This window comes from Ictalurus furcatus, chromosome 2 (assembly GCF_023375685.1).
Source record: "Ictalurus furcatus strain D&B chromosome 2, Billie_1.0, whole genome shotgun sequence".
Lineage (NCBI taxonomy): Eukaryota > Metazoa > Chordata > Actinopteri > Siluriformes > Ictaluridae > Ictalurus > Ictalurus furcatus.
The window spans coordinates 2,886,973-2,900,600 of record NC_071256.1 but is presented as its reverse complement, the minus strand read 5'-3'; the positions used below and the strand labels follow the sequence as shown (position 1 = coordinate 2,900,600).

General features: G+C 42.7%; 1 protein-coding gene across 4 annotated transcripts in view; it reads left to right on the top strand.

Moving 5' to 3' along the window:
• The window catches only part of scara5 (scavenger receptor class A, member 5 (putative)), a 51,150-nt gene that overhangs the window by 10,569 nt on the left and 26,953 nt on the right, over window positions 1–13,628 (top strand). The gene's annotated exons all lie outside the window — the stretch shown is intronic.

Here is a 13,628-nt window from a genome sequence, read left to right as displayed (position 1 = left end):
CGTGCCGTTTAATCCGTACGTCGTGTAGGTCACTGGAGTTCACCTGGAAGCGGAGAGAGACCACCTCTCGAGCGAGATGCTCTCGGAGCACTTCCAAGTGCCCTCTAGTGCGTTTCGTTTGCAGTGAGAGAGAGTCGTTTGACTCGGAATCGATTCAGCTGCAGGAAGTGAATCGAACACGAATGTGCCTTGGGTCGCGGCGTTTTTTTGTTGTGGATGCAAGTTGTTGCACTGAGCCAAATGACAGCGCTGTGGCGCTACAGGAACGTCATGTGGTTCTGGAGATTTCGACTGACTAACAAAACTAAATAAAGCATCAATTTCCCTCTTATTCAAAAAGGTTTGGACGCACGCGGAGACTCTTAAATGGAGTCCTGAATCAAAACAAAGACGTGAACAAGAGAACAAAAAATGTTTTGTGCTATAAAGCAGGAGGCCGTCTTCATAAAACAGCCACAGTAATTTCACGAGTCACCAAACGGCGATCATCACTTTGTGGTCACGCGTGGTTATTTCTAAAGCTGCGTTTTTCAGCATCCTGGCTGTTCTGTCAAAGTCGAGTAAAATCCATGAGAGTAAAAGAAATCTTGACGTTAAGATGGGAGTCATGTTTCAGCGATTATAACGCAAAGAGCTATATATTAAGAGTATAATCAGCCGAAACGACAGCGTGTGAAACGCACACATCGCTTACAATCCGTGACCAAATGATGTGTAATAGCGTGGGGGGGGGGATAGGCTATTGGGCTATAACGTGCTGAATCCATGCTGTGTGTTTCTATAAAACGCGCTCGTATAGAGCGTAGGAAAGAGAGAGCGTGCGCATACGGCTTTTTATTTGCGCTCGGCGGCCATTTTATAATGTTTACTGACCTTGTAGGGTTGGATGCGTGCCAGGCTTTCGAATACTAGTAGAGAGTTAAAGTTTGAAACACTTTATTAAAAAGAACTCGTATCTAGGAAGAAAAGAAACCCATGTGTGAGGAATCTGAACAGGATTATTAAGATTAACAAGAACGAGCGCATTAATATAAACCTCCAGTACCGTCAGGTCAATATCTGAGAAATGTTAAGGGGTGTGTGTGTGTGTGTGTGTGTGTGTGTGTGTGTGTGTGTGTGTGTGTGTGTATGTGGGGCGCTGTTAATTCCTCTAAAGACCTGCATTCATGGATGCAATTCTCCGTTATGTGCTTTTGAGAGAGAATATTAGCATTAGCATAAAGGTATTTATTTGCATTGCAGAGCAGATTTGGGTCGAGCCTGCAAGAATGAGTCATTCCTCCGCCAGCTGTGCTGCATCTGTCCACACACATATACTGAAACACAAACCAGCCTGGGAACAATCACTGCCGTATACATCGCAAACAGCTCACACTTTTCAGCTACGGATAAAGTGGAGTTTCTGGGCTTCATTTCAAATGGGATGCAAAAATGCACAAAAAACCCTCCCCTTGTGAGACTGGTCATCTTTCTCTTTTACTTTGGACTCGTGTTTAGATGTGCTAACATTGCTAACTAGAAATTTCTCAAGAGGAAAAACCGGACTTTTACCACAGCAATCCGGCACGTTAACAAGACGGATGATAAACAGCACGTTCTATCCACAGCCCCGCCCAGTCGTTTCCTATTGGTTCGTTATGGCATGGTTTGAGAACTTACAAGTCACCTAGATAAAGTCGACATGACGTGCAAGTAACCGCACCCTGAAAGCGCTTACGTGTCCGTTCCCTTTCACTGACTGTCTCTTTTCCGCCGAGTGAATTTTATTAGCGTTAGCTCTGACTGCTGCTGTACCGTCGCTTAAAAATCACGCTACAGCTACACCATGAATGTCGACACCTCTACGTTCTCTACTTAGCTTTGCATTGCAACGACGCACCTGGAGAACACCTTTCAGTGGAACCTATCGTGATTACGGCGACGTGTCAGACGTATTTAACAAAACGGAGCCCGACAGCAGGAATCTGACATCCTAGGAAGCTTTATCGAAATATATTAAAACAAAACACGGCTGAATAACTTGACAAACCTGACACTTTTCTCCTTCATCTCAGAAGTAAACAGAACTGAAGTTTTACCCAGAACGCATGATGACGATAAGCGTAAACGTGCAGTAATTACCGTAGAGCACATGTCGGCGACATCATGGCTGGTATCTGCGTTAAAAATTGAGATTCGTGCTTGGCGAGTCCTGGATTAAGTCAAGTTCAGGCTTGAAAGCAGATCAGATGGGTTTTTTTTTTTTTTTTTACGAGCTCTGGGACACTCCACGGCTCGGCGTTTATAAACCGCTCCGCATGCACAGAAAGCGATGGCAACTGCGCTCGTCCGCTACTTACGAGGATAAGTAACGGACTTATTTGGCAGGAGTTTTTACATGGGCTTTAAGCCGAGGAGAAAAGGCAAGAGGCCACGATGTCCTCGGCGTTTTCACTGCTCTAACACGCTGTCCGCTAATTACCTCTAGCTTTGTTAAAGCAGAGAAATCGCCACGTGGTGTTTACGCTCCTGCTTTCCAGGATTACAACCCGACTCCTAGAAAGCATCTCCTTTCCTTCATACCACCAAACCAGGGTAAGAAAGAGAGCTTCAGTCCTCACAGCTCGGCCTCGGTCGTTAAGGTCGTGAATGCGAGAAATCCGAGCCGTACGCGAGAGTCCAACGTTTCCGACAGTTTATGTTGCTTTAATTAAGCGCATTAAGGCAGTTTTGAGAAAATGGCCCTCGCGAGAGCGTCCAAGTGGCTGGTATGAATCATAATCAGGACATGGGTAGTTGCATGAGATCTGGGTCCTATTAACTACTTTACAGTTGGGTTTCAGAGTGCACACACATCAGAGCGGTGGTATTGTTCAGGGGGTTTTTTTTTTCTTCAGTGTTCCATGTCATGGTTATTATATAACCAAGCTCTGTTCCATATGGAGTTATTCAGAAAGTTGCCCCGCCTCGGTGCCGATGCCAAACGATCACTGAATCGATCTAAACAGCACTTTTAACTATATAAACCACTAAGTTGAGAAACTTGGTGGAAACCAACCATCGGAGGACCATGACTAAGCAGATATTATTTGCATTATGAGATGTTTGTGTATGTGGTGATGGTGTGAGTGTATCAATCAGGTACAGCAGCATCTCTGGGATTTTTAATACCTCAGCTCAGTGGCGTAGCCAAGACTATGAGGAAATATCTGTACAATTAAATATATTAAGATCACGCTTCGAGGTGATGCCGCCTGCTCTGTTGCAAGAACGTAAGAAGGAATTTCACGGCTTTTTGGAAAGAAGTCACGGGTTTCTCGACCGCTTTGTCGGAGAGATCGTTCTCCGTGCACTCGAGAGAGCCGACGCCGCCTTTTTTTTTTTTGATGCTGGACGCACCGTGTCCGACAGGAAAATCTGTTCAGACTAGTTCATAAAAATGCAGGACATTGATGACCTTGTAACAGACTTGTCTGAAAGTAGAAAGACATTAACGTAAATATTGCACGGGGCTTTTCATTGTCATTTGAAAAGAAGTAAGCTACTTCTTCAAACTTGGACTTTTCTTGGTGTTTTGCTGAATAAAGCATTTAGATTTTGTACTTTATCGTAATGGGTCATTTCAGCGTAAGCGTATCTCTAATGTCAAATTTTAACCGATCTCCGTGCTCTTGGGTAACACTTCCTGTGCTTTTCACTTTTTACATTTGTTTGTTGATGCACGGGAGAAGAGAAAGGGTAAGAGAGTGCGATCTTGGCATTGTTGGAGAAATAAGGCTGGAGAAAGTGAGAGAGAATTGGATTGGGATTATCATCAGTTAAGGACCTGAAGTTCTTCACACAACTTTACCGAACCAAATCCATCTGAGTAAACGGCTCATTACAGCCCTGTATGACTGGGATGATGATGATGATGATGATGATGATGAAAGAAAAACACGACATGTCATTTCCCGCTCTGGCGTGAGTACTCACTCGGAACAGAGAGCGCTCGGGTTCCACTACGCCGTCTCAGCATGAACACGGGTCCAAAATTACACTTGGACCAGGATCTGAAACGTACCCTTTTTATTTGGTTTATTGGGGCAGCGGCTCAATCCAGTGGACGCGAGTTAGGATGAAAGAGAAGGAAGATTGGTTTCCAAGTGGTGCGCTGTTAGTCTCAGATCTTCACCTCTTTAAAGTGCTTCCAGGTGACCTCGCAAATCAGATCGTCTCCTCCGTCCTTCCGTTCTGACGGCAACAACATCTCTTTCCTTGACTGTTATTCTCCTTTTCAGCACACGAGATGCATAAGCTGCGTTTTTTTTTTTTTTTTTACTATTTAGAATATCCACAGGTGTGATGTTCGACATCAGGCTCAAATCTGATATCTGTCAATAGATACCGCTTGACGGTGAAATTATTTGTGCTGAGTAAAGTGATTATATCATGAGGTCTGTATAATAAAAATGATTGTATGGAAAAATTTTACACACTTATAGGCAGATTAGCATTTTATGCCAGCTATCCTTGCTAATGATAGGCTTAATCTATTAATTATATATATTTCTGTGTATATTCAGTAACGAGTCTCTGATGTAAACATTTTTCTATTTATGTCAATGTCTATTTATGTCCTATTAAATTAACTTTTTTAAATCTACATTGGACCTAGTACTGTACCTTGTGGCACCTCGAAGAAAAGTACAACATTCTTAGCCATATTCAGGGCACAGTTTAAAATTTTTTATAGATGATGCTATTTTGATTCATAATGGCCTATAATTCAGCTCTATGATTTTACTCTTTGCCTGTTGTTGTTTTTTTTTTTTTTCTTCTTTTTCTTTTTAACTAAAAACAGAAACCTTGAAATGGGCCTCTAAAGAATCCAGTGTTTCTGATTTGTATATCCATGTTGTAAATGTTCACAAAGATCAATACTGACAAAATCCCCAGAAGTTCAGTTTAACTGGACCCAGATGAACTACGAGACAGAACTATAGCTGGAGAGTGTATCCCAAGTGCTGACTAAGGAGATAAATGTTGTTAGTGGAAAAAATTCTAAAAAGAAAACCAGTCACTATGTATTTAATCCTTAGCATAAAGTAACTATTGTCAACACTTTAACTGCACGCCTGATGTTTATGATCCGTTAGCGTTGATGCCCTGCACATATTACTCAGCTTTTCTCTTAACCAGCGCCAAAAACACACATGTGGTCTGCTTTAATTTAAAGGGCTTGTCCTTTTTCCTCAGATTGCAATGAAACTTTTGTGACTAGTGAATCAAACGCAAAACTTTGCCGTCATGAGGCAGCGAATTTGCTGCATGACCTATAGATCTTTTGTCACTCGGGCTAAGTTTCATAATTTCTGCACATCAGGAAGAAACTCTTTCACTGACCGAATCAAGCTAATTGTTGAAAGTCTTAAAGCATTGAGTGCAACATCTATTTATTTGTTTAGATCATTCATTGAAATGAATGGGGGGGGTTACACAACGAGTTTGGCAAGCAGTGCGAATTCATGCAGCTCTTCAAATTGAGATCTCGAAGATCATGTAGGATCACGGGCCCTCCGCAAACGATGAGTTACCCCAGAACACACACAGTTTGAACTTCCAAGGCTTTGATCGTGCGTCAGAAAGTCCGATGAAGTATAGCGGCGTTCTCGTTTTCCAAAAGCCAACACCGCCACAATCTGATAAATCAGCCAGCAAAAAGCGCCAGCTCTCAGGGCGACCCTTTTGCATAAACTCACTCTGGGCCAATTATTCATGCATACCAGGTCTTGAGACCCTCTAAGTCCCCACATGTTCTGTTATTCTTCTGGCGAGATAGCTATTTGTGGTTTGAGAAACGTGTATGAAAATGCAACTCCATGTGAACTTCTTGTACATGACCCGGGATTAGAAACCATTCTTGCACTTTGGAGAACGGCTAATTACGTCCCGCGGTCCTTCCGCACAAAGCTCACGGACAGGAAAGTCAATCCTTACATCTGCCAGAGCGACGTCTCACTTTGTTGTGCACATATTCCGAGGGGTTGAGAATCTGAATTGGGGGCCCCAAGCCAGTCTCGAGTGCTTCTCCAAACAGCGGTTGCTCGGAAACCCTGCAGGAACCCTCAGCCTTAAACATTTGCTCAGTGCTCCCTGTTGTTGTATGCCGCGTCCCTAAAAAGTGTTTGCACCCCATCAAGCCTCCATTGTCCAGACCTCATTAGCCCAAGGCTGTTTTTGGGAACTCAGTGGGACCGGTTGCACCATGAAAAAGCGCAGTCAAAAGTCATCACGTTTAGACCGAGTTAAAGAGCATGGTGATTAACATCCCGACTACTAATTGATCTTGACCTTTTGAGGCTTTTCTCCCTGAAGTAACGAACGGATATGAATTTAACCACCCGAGTCGCCGTTAAGGACTGGCGCCATCTTGAGTCCTGGTATGCCAGAATTTGATTTGAAGTGATTCTCAACATGTTGCACCTCGTTCTTAAAGACCCGAGACTCACAAGAGCGGAACCTATTCTTCTCGACACCGCACGTCAAATCTCCTTCAACTGCGTTTCTTTCCAGCCGAATAGCTAGACTCAATAGAGAAGTCAGATTCCCGAGTCTGACATCTTCCACTACCAAAGCAAGGATTACGTCTCGCTCTCAGCAGGAGGGGACCGCCAGAGACAGCCGATTGTAATTGGAAAAAAGTGGGCCAATTTATCGAGTCTGTGAATGCGTTCTCTGTTTTAAATTTAGCATAACAGACTAGCCAAAGCCTCATGGGAAGTGGTGTGTTTCTGTCTTAGCCACAATAGGGAATTCCAGCTATGAAATAATATTACTCCGTTACTATCAAAACACAGCATGAAGAAGTATTTGAGCAGTTGGTACGTTCGAGCGTTCATTCTAAAAGTTTTTATTTATTTTTTTTAGCAAATCGGTCCGCACTCTAGCGCCTGGCGAGAGTACGGGAGAAATGCTTCCTTCAAGCTGACCATTAAGGAAATATCGCTGACACAGAAACGGATTTTTGTTGTCTAGACAACAACATGCAGACGTCAACACAATCGCCGTACCTCCAGTTGTGCGCGAAAGTGGTTTCCCAGGCCTCTTGGACTGTTCTCGACATGATCTCGAGTCATGTGGAGTTATTGAACTGCTACAGACAGCTTGGGGAAATTAAAGTGACATGATTTAGCGTAATATCTGTTGTGGGAAATGGAGTGAACAGTGCATCTGCATATATCGCAGCAGAGGACAAGAGCTTTGAATAGTTATTGCTCCGAGTCGAGGTATTTCTGAATTCCCAAACACTCGAGCAGGTGTCCAGGTTGGGGCCTTTTCAGTGAGTATGCTGTCTCGTTAGCCAATAATAGACCAGCGTGTGGTCAGTCTTGAAACCAGACATTCTCCGTTTCGACGCTGACCAGATTCCCACATCCTGTCCACCTTAAATGTTAGCCTCACTTTGTCTGAGTTTATAATTAAGCGAGTCGATCCCAAAATGCTTGGCTTTTTATTTTTTTGGTCGTTTTGTTTTGTTTAAATGGTGGGTAAAGGTTAGTCATGGTTCGGGGTCTTTTTGTTCCAAATAGAGGGCCATGAAAGTTCAGAATTATTTGAACAAAAGACATTGTCACAAAGAAGCTTTACAGAAATCCAGATGTAAATTTAGATCCCTAATGAGCAAGCCAGAGGTGACAGTGGTGAGGAAGAAGTTGAGAGGAACCAGACTCGGAAAGCAACCCCGTCCTCTTCTGTGTGACGCAGAGGAGTGGGGTAATAAATCATTACGCTACACTGTAGTAGTATGAAGATGAACAGTACAACCGTACAACCTCAGCTTCTAGACCACCGTCTTTAACATAAGCACTTGCCTTTAAACATGAAAAAAATTAGAGAAGATGTAACATAAAAGCAATATGTAATGTATAAAATGCATAAAAGCAATCCATCCCTCCATTTTCCATACCACTTATCCTATACAGAGCTGTGGGAGAGCCTAGGAGAGCCAGGGAACTCTGGCACAAGACTGGGGACACCCTGGACAGAGTGCCAACCCATCACAGGGCGCAAACTCGCACGCACACACCCTATGTACAATTTGGAATATGGATAATATGATATGACAATCAGCACGGGGAGAACATTACTCTGGTAATTCCCAAAATATAAATTTAAGTGCGACATTTTGTGGCGAAATCAAACTGTTCACCGGAGTGCATACAGTGAAAGTTCTTTTGCATGCGCCTCTGTCTTGGTGTCACTGTTTTCCAGACTTTGTCTCATTTCGCCTAAACTGTATCACATGGCAGCGTGACATTTGGCCAGATGGTAGACCCTTTGTTTAGGTCAGTGCAATTTGGAGTTGCTAGGCACAACCCTGCATCATCTATGTACTGCTGCCAGGAACAAAAAAAATCACCCAAGCACCCTCCTGAGAAAGTAAGAAACTAAAGCCAGGACCATTCAGTATAGCAGTCTCTCAAACTGTCTTTTTTTTTTTCTTTTTTATTTCTTTGTTCAAGCTCAAATTATACCAGTTGTGGCCAAAACATGCCGTACCTTGTGGTCAATATTTTGACACGATCTAACACACAATGATGGAGCCACAAGCACGAGTCCAAATGACATCAGACTTGAGTTGGGTTTATTATTGCAGCTGTCCGGTTGGTGGGAGTTCTGCTCTGGGTTGAGCGGCACTGGAGTAAAGCTCAGTGTCGAATGCTTGTGGTGTTGAATTGGAATAACAAGTCAAAGGTGAGTCATCAGGAAGACCAGTCGGGTATAACGTATTGCGTAATAACGAACATACCACAGCGCCATTGCATTCTCGATTCTGATTGGTCAGAATGGTGTTGATTTGATTCTTTTATTTATTTTCTAGAACAGCGGCTCTGATAGTAGTGCAGCTCCAAATTTATATTAATGCACTTGTCCTAATAAATTATTGTTTCTATAGTAACGGCTCACACGGGACTTGTATAGTGGATGCGCCACGTAAACAGATTATTTATATATATATATAAATTTATATATATTAATTATATATAATTTATTATTTTTTTTTTTTTAATGCATAATCGTTAACACAGTGATGTTTCCTCTGAGGAGAAGTTTATCTAACGTTTATGGAAGGAGTCTCCAGTGTCAGCGCTTTGTACCAGTCAGAGGTAAAGCTGTAACACAGACAGTTGAGTTCATGCATAAAACATATGCCCTGACTGAATAACATGGGAAGTTCCTCTTAGCCGAGGCCTGTTTAACGGTCAGCGAAAGTTGTGTGTGTGTGTGTGTGTGTGTGTGGTGAGTGCTGATTGGTGGTTTTTCTGTTTATAGCTGTTGTCTAATAGGACCATAACCCAGACAATCTGACTGCAGCTGTGAGGATTTCCAGATAGCAGTTGTTACACTCGACACCTGCTGTGTCAACGATGTCGAAAGCAATTACAGTGTTTGGTCAGGTTCAACAAATCGTTCATGAGCAATGATTTGACAAATCTAGTTGAGAATCATGGGGGAAGAAAAAGCTTATGCTAAAATTTCCTGTGCAAATTCATTAAAGTAGGAAGCTGAACACAAAGTGATGTATTGGTTTCATATTGTGGTGTGCCCTCTGTAGTCTGCTCTCGAAGTCTTCTTCGAACGGTGGATTGTGATACCTTCACCCCTGCCCTGTGGAGGATGTTGGTGATGTCACTGACTTGTTTTTGAGTTTTTCTTCGCAGCTCTCTGTGATGTTTCTGTCATCACCTGTTGTTGTTTTCCTTGGCCGACCCGTTCGGTGTCTGTTGCTCAGTACTTCAGTGGTTTCTTTCTTTTTCAGGACATTCCACATTGTTGTATTGGCTATACCCAATGCTTGTGCAATGCCTCTGATTGATTGATTGATTGATTGATTGATTGATTTTTTTCCCCTCTTTTCTCAGCTTCAAAATGGCTTGATTTTCTCCCATAGACAGCTCTCTGATCTTCATTTGGTTTATCCTTTTTAACAACAAATGCAGTCTTCACAGGTAAAACTGAAGGCTAAAACCAAGAGTAGATGTTCAGAACTATTTATTGTTTAAACAATTGATCTAACACGACACACATGGGCAACAAGAAACTCTCGTCAGTCGCATGTTCCAATATTTCTGCACGCCTACAAATTGTGTGGTCAGATTTTATTTATTTATTTATTTATTTTTAATAAAGTGCTATGTTCTATGTCATTTAACACATCTAGATATAAATACCAGGAAATAAAAGCTGTTTTCAAATGAATTGACCTTGCTATTCCAGTAGTTTTGGAGGGTAATGTGACTGCGATGGCGGATAAAAGTAGCGTTATAAAAGCTAGCTGGAGCAGGCAGCGGTAACTGATTTCCATTACAGACTAGAACATTTTCCTGTGATGTAATTGATGTAAATGTAGCACTATATCTCTCAGGACTAGTTAAGATCTTTCTGCTTTTCAATGGTCCATGTAACAGACATGAAGGGTACATTTTTAGTTGCGTAGTGTGCACTTCTACAAGCGTCGACAAGGCTTTAGTGTCTACAAAACCTGCTCTGGGAAGAAAAGCTTTTGGACTCGGATGAAGAATGAACCTGAATTCTGTATAGAATTTCGCTATTCATATGGAAAGACAGATACTTGAAGGAGACTTGACGTGGAACGTCAAGAGGGTTAGCTTCTGCTCTTCTGAACACTTGACCTTAGACGGTTTTGGCATTGAGGAATAGGTTGTATAGTGAGGTTTCTGGAGCAGGGTTTAACCCTCACGATGGTGCAGTACTTCTGAGACAGTTTGGTTATCCTGAGGTGGCTTGAATCGCAACTGTTGATCCTGATTGGTTTCATCGAGACTTTCTTCTTAATTACCATCCAGCAGTCTCACAGTGCTATCTAGATGCACGCGATCCACGTGTGATTAGAACGTGAGCGGGTCACGGCATCCGATTCCCACCGGCATCACGCACAGACGATTTGGAATTCCGACTCGTCTCCCCAACAATAGGACTTCTACATGCCCTAGAAAACCAGGAAGTTGGAAACCAGGTGGATATGAGCTGACCTGCGGGTCATGATGTCGCCCACGGCTGCCCTCTAGAGGCCAAGCGAGCATGGCACCATTTCGTGTAAACATCAGGGTAAAGGTCAGAGACGTAAACCAGCCCAAGTTTGAGCAGCAGTGACTTTGGCTGACGATCACAAGAGGAGCTGGCTGCAAGTCGGAGAAACGAAAACAGAAGGCAGGAGAGATAGAATGAAGATGACGAATGGAGAATGACACGTATAATGGCTTCCTCAGGTCGGTAAATCTGCTTCTATGCAGGTCTGCTGTTCCTAATGAAACCCAGATGACCTGCTGATTAGGCACGAGGGGAATTAATGAGGGGGTTTTGTTTTATTTCTGTTATAACGATGAGTTCTATATAAGAACGCTGGCTAAGTGGGATCAGATGCGTCTGGAAGTGTGTAATCTGGACATACGGAACACGCAGATGTCCAGTGTGAGGTCTCTAATCTCGCCATAATGACTTTTTGAGACCTGATACTAGCTGTCAGTCAAGCGCTAGGCTCGTTAATAATCACTTATGTTCACACTAGAAAGTGACTGACCGACTTGTAGTTTGTCTCTCGTTGGAATTTGGCCAATTTCCGTTGTTTACCGTGTTAAAGCTAGCATGTGTTTTTCATAACCGTTTCTGGAGCATAAACATCGCTGCATATGTGAGATTTTAAAGCGTCCTCTCTTTGAGACGCTGATAAACATCAAGTGTTTTGGTCTGTCGTTCAGTACAAGTCGCTGCCAACGCAGTTTAACGAGGGGGGGGGGTCATATAACAGCCTGTTAAATATTATTCTGGATCAGTCTTTGGGTAAAGCTCACGCTGCCTCACAGGAACCGGACTCGAAAACGTTCCCGAGACCGAAGAGGTTCAAGTAGAAGATGACCACGGGCTGACAGCTGAGACGAATTGGATTTCTGCGACTGGATGATTATACTCCAGTGGCCGCATGATGCGTTTCGGCTGTGAAGATGGTACAGCTGCTTGCGTGTCAACACTGGACCACATCTGCATAGAACTCAGCTGTTCACATTGTTGTATTCATCCGCTTGGTTTTCCATTCATAAAAAAAAAACAAAAACAAACGGGAAATCATTTGCAAAAACAAGGCGGTGATGCAACTCTAGAGCAGCCATGGACCACTTTTACATTTTTTTAAAAAAAAAAACAAAAAAAACAATCATAGACCGTGTCAGTACTGATTTATGTCATGAACGTAATCCAAGCATTCACATCACTTTTCATTACTTTTTGCTTTCGAGTTGGCTGAAATCCTTCAGTGCTTGGACCCCTGACGTTGCTTGTGATTTTCCACCACTTTAAGCAAGATTTTTAAACAAATCACGAATCCCTGGCTGTACCTCACAGACTTCTAAAGTTCTCCGGTGTTCACTGTGAGACCAGCGTCTCTAGAATAAATAAAAACTTTCTCTCTTTTTTTTTAACGGGCTAATTTATTTATTTATTTCCAACACTAGTTTAGAATCTTCAACAGGATTCACGTGTTGTGTCCATTGTTGGTGACATTTCCCGTTACTGTGTATGGAAACTACGTCAGAAGTATGGTACTTATAGAAACATGGACATTATAGAAAATGAAACAAATCTGAGAGCAAAACGAGCATGCACACAGGGTATTGTGTAGACGGGGGAGATGAAAATGTACACAAAGGGGGGGCGGGGGGGGGGGGACAAGCAAATTTCTGGAGTAGTAAAATATTGTCCTAAATATTTTCTCTTTTCTTTACATCTTTCTTTCTGCCCCTTTTACGAGGGGCTATAACAGTCTCTAAAAAGATAACGTGTTTATCTATCTATCTATATATCAATTACAGAGAGAGAGAGAGCGATATAGATGGATAGATAGAGATATAGAAGTATATAGATATACAAATATAGATAGATAGCTATATAGATATATGTCCTGATTTCCCCCTGAAAATGGAGGTGGTGGTGTGTTTTTGGGTTTCTTTCTTTCTTTCTTTACCTCCATTAAATAAACGAGCACACATTTTAAGCATGTCCGTGAAGGGCTTGTAGCAGATAAACAACAAAAACAACATGGAGACCAGTTTTCCCGTGTCGTCTCATATTTAGCCGGTCAGTCAAGATCATGTTAGACATGTGGGAAATTATCTACACTGTAATGTGTCTAACAAGTACTGTACTGTACTGTATCTGATCCCAGATCTTTTGTGTAAGCGTCCGAGTCAAACCACATCCAGTCCTTCAGACTTGTTGAAGCAGTTTAGGAAATTACTGCCATTTCACACGCATCCTCTACAGCCTGCAAGGCTTGACTACAGAGTTGTAGCAGAACTCGGGACATGATGCGGGCGATTTCGAGCGATATCGCACGAACGACAGTGTTCAGTATTCAGTTACAGGGTACGGACGCGAGCCCGAGACGCAGGTCAGGCGCCGTAGCCAAGCACGGCCGTGTCGATACTCGGATTACACTCGCGATTGAGTGCGACGATGGTTTTACTGTAGTAACCATTTTGAGCTAGCACGTGGACGTACTCCACAATGCTGCTCGACCAATCAGATTAGTGGACCGGAACTCGGTCTTGCATAAATTAGCTACAAATTAGATTTCAGTTAGTAAGTGCATG